At 39.5% G+C, this 4064-nt stretch overlaps 1 pseudogene; it reads left to right on the top strand.

Moving 5' to 3' along the window:
- The first annotated feature begins 2649 nt into the window (after nucleotides 1-2649).
- Nucleotides 2650-3041, top strand: LOC114200727 (mitochondrial pyruvate carrier 2 pseudogene; annotated as a pseudogene).
- The last annotated feature ends 1023 nt before the right edge of the window (nucleotides 3042-4064 follow it).

Genomic DNA, 4064 nt, shown 5'->3' with positions numbered 1-4064 from the left:
TAACATCTTAAAAAAAAAAAAGAGTTGTATTCTTTTTTTTTTAGATTTTTTTTTTCACGTAAATCAATTTAGATTTTGTTTTCAAGTAGATGACTTGAAAAATAATATTGTGGGGCTCAAATTTACAACCCCAAAATCAAGAGTTGGATGCTTCTCGACGAAGCCAGCCAGGCACCCTAAGAATACTGTTCTTAATGCCGCTGAGGTAATCAACACTTTATTTAAAAAAAAAAAAAAATCCAATTCTGATATAGAAGAGAAAAAAATTTGGTAGCTGACCGAACTGGTTCATTCCAAGAAGAAATTCTAAGAATTTGTCCCAAACTGGTATTGAAAGCCATCTAGTAAAGGCATATTGTGACGTATCTCCATTATAGACAACTTTGGTCAAGGTACTACATTTCTGGGGCCCCTGGGTGACTCATTCGGTTATGCGTCTGCCTTTGGCTCAGGTCATGATCCCAGGGTCCTGGGATCGAGCCCCACATCGGGCTCCCTGCTCAGCGGGGGAGTCTGCCTCTCTCTCCTCCCCGTCTCTGTTACTGTCTCAAGTAAATAAATAAACTCTCTTAAAAAAAAGGGTACTACCTTTCTTCCTAATAGTCAACATTTTATGGGGTTAAATAAAAAAGCATATTATTAAAAGAGACAGAAATGTTAGGTAGGCATGCCTAGTTTTCTGACAATATTTATTTATTTTTATTTTTTATTTTTTTAAAGATTTTATTTATTTATTTGACAGAGAGAGCGAGAGAGGGAACACAAGCAGGGGGAGTGGGAGAGGGAGAAGCAGGCTCCCCACCGAGCAGGGAGCCCAAAGCAGGGCTCGATCCCAGGACTCCGGCATCATGACCCGAGCCAAAGGCAGACGCTTAACGACTGAGCCACCCAGGTGCCCCTATGCAATTTTATTTTTATTTTTTTAAAGTTTTTATTTTGATTCCAATTGGTTAACATACAGAGTAATATTAGTTTCAGGTGTACGGTATAGTGATTCAACACTTCCATACATCACCCCGGTGCTCATCACAAGTGCACACCTCAATCCCCTTCACTTACTTCAGCCATTCCCACCCCCTCCCCTCTGGTAACCATCAGTTTGTGCTCTATAGTTGAGTCTGTTTCTTGGTTTGTCCCTTTTTTCTCTCTCCTTTTTCCCCCTTTGTTCATTTTTTTGTCTCATAAATTCCACATGAGTGAAATCATATGGTATTTGTCTTTCTCTGCCTGACTTACTTGCTTCGCATTATACTGTCTAGCTCCATCCATGTCCTTGCAAATGGCAATGATTCTACCATATCTTTTTTTTTTTTATTATTTATTTATTTATTTATTCATGAGAGACAGAGAGAGAGAGAGGCAGAGGGAGAAGCAGGCTCCCAAGGAGCAGGGAGCCCGATGCGGGACACGATCCCAGGACCCTGGGATCATGACCCGAGCCGAAGGCAGATGCTTAACCATCTGAGCCCACCCAGGCGCCCTCTACCACATCTTCTTTATCCATTTGTCAATTGATAGACATTTGGGCTGCTTCCATTATTGTATATAATGGAATATATATATATCATATATATACACACACATTTATATATATGACATATACACATGTATATATATATATATACATAAGTTGTATGCTATATAAAAACAAGAACATGGATATAGCATAAATTATTCAAGCATTCCTTTATTGGTGAAAATTAAATTCCTTCCAGTCCTTTACCATTATAAACAATGTTACAATGAACATATTTATACATGCCTCCTTGAAAAGTGCTTCTCTGAATAGATACTGAAAAGTGAAATTGCTGCGTCACTTAACATTGTAATCACTGTTGCCAAATTGCTCTCCAAAGTAGCTGTTTCAGTACTCAAAACCGAAGTTCTTAAAGGGACACATTCCCTTACACTCTTTAGAAAATTTTAAATTTTCATTCTTTTAATTTCTGATAATCTAATGAATGCATGATGATGTCTCATTGTTTTAATTTCTGTTTCCCTGATCACTTTTGTGGTTCTGCATCTTTTCATGTTTATTGGTCATTTGTTTTCCCTCATTTACAAATAATTTATCTGTATCCCTTTCCCATTTTTCTGTTGGGCTACTTGTTTTTTTCTCATTGATGTGTAGGAGGTTATTCATATATTCTTTTTTCTTTTTAAGATTTTATTTATTTGAGAGAAAGGGAGAGAAAGAGAGTGTGCGCGAGTTGGGGAAGAGGCAGAGGGATGAGCCAATTTAGCGCCGAGCAAGGAGCCTGATGCCGGGGCTCAATCCCAGGACCCTGAGATCAAGACCAGGACTGAAGTCAGACGCCGGGTGCCCCATTATTTATATATTCTTAAATGTATCCTTTTATCTGTTATATATATTACAAATATTTTCTCCCAGTCTCTCTGATTTCATCTTTGTATCTTGTTGTACAGACTTTTTTCATCAGTATTTGATTTGCCTCTCCTTTTACTGCTGATTCTAAATATCACCTTTAGGTAGGGGGGCAGCATGAGTCACGGGAAGGGCACCCTAGGGGAGAGGAGGATGCGAGGCACTGTGACAGGCGAAAGTGACGAGTGCCCTTCGTTGTCATCCAGGGAGGAGCACGCAGCCACTCTCCCACTTGACCGCCCATGACCAACTCCTCCACAGAGATGTCAACTGCTGGTGCCTGGGCCTTTCAGGCCACCTACTACCGGGTCCTCGATAAAGTGGGAGCTCCTGCTGCCAGAGAGATTGAGGCTGGTGTACAACCACCCGGCAGGTCCCAAAACAGTTTTTTTTCTGGGCTCCAATTATGAAATGGGGGTTGGTGTGTGCTGGATTGGCTGACATGGCCAGACCTGCAGAGAAGCTCAGCACAGTTCAGTCTGCTGTTCTGATGGCCGCAGGGTTTATTTGGTCAAGATACTCACTTATAATTATCCCAAAAAACTGGAGTCTGTTGGCTGTTAATTTCTTTGTGGGGGCAGCAGGAGCTTCTCAGGTCTTTAGTATTTGGAGATATAACCAAGAACTAAAAGCTAAAGCAAATAAGAGCTCCTGACCGCCCGAACAACCTAGATGTGGATATAACCACTGGGACTAATTTGATTTATTATTTGGTTATTGATAAGGTGATATTAACTGTGCTACTGTTTGGAAGGCATAAAATTATCAAACTTTAAACGGGGGGCTAATCCTTGATTCAACAGAAAAATAAAGCAAACTTTTAATAAAAAATAAAAATAAAAAAATAAATATCACCTTTATTTTTAGTAAATAATTATAAATCATGTAAAATCTAATCATGGGCTTGGAGTCTAGAGTTTTTATTCTGTCTTCTGATTCTATAGAGTCTTTATTCTGTCTATTCTTATGCCAGTTATTTTAATTATTATGACTTCATTTTTGTATTTGATAGAGCATTGTTCTTTTATAAATTTGGGGGGGCATTCTTATGCATTTCTCCTTTGAATTGACTTTAGAATTATCTCGACCAGGGGCACCTGGGTGGCTCAGTGAGTTGAGCATCTGACTCTTGGTCTCGGCTCAGGTCTGCATCTCAGGGTTGTGAGTTCAGGCCCTACGTTGGGCTCCATGCTGGGTGCGGAGCCTACTTAAAAAAAAATTTTTTTTTAACTCGACCAGTTCCTGGACAATTCTTAAGATTTTTATTGTGATTGTTTTGGATTTACAGCTTAATTAAAAGATTGAAGAGGAGTTCATGACTAATAGCTTGTCTTACAGGGTACACTGCAGGAGGTCTTCAGGGTAAAAGGAAATGCTTACAGATAAGAAGAAATGATAAGCACCGGAAATTATAAACTTGTGAGTAAATTAATTGTTTCTCTTCTCTTAATTTCTTTAAAGAACACACAGTCTTTTGTTAGATTGTGTAAAGCGATACTTGTTTTTTTTTTTTAAAGATTTTATTTATTTATTTGAGAGAGAGAGAATGAGAGACAGAGAGCATGAGAGGGAAGAGGGTCAGAGGGAGAAGCAGACTCCCTGCTGAGCAAGGAGCCCGATGCGGGACTCGATCCCGGGACTCCAGGATCATGACCTGAGCTGAAGGCAGTCGCTTAAC

The sequence above is a fragment of the Eumetopias jubatus genome, unplaced genomic scaffold, assembly GCF_037043125.1.
Source record: "Eumetopias jubatus isolate StellerSeaLion01/CBP00866 unplaced genomic scaffold, mEumJub1_p1.0 scaffold_5, whole genome shotgun sequence".
Lineage (NCBI taxonomy): Eukaryota > Metazoa > Chordata > Mammalia > Carnivora > Otariidae > Eumetopias > Eumetopias jubatus.
This window is presented reverse-complemented; position numbering and strand designations above follow the sequence as displayed.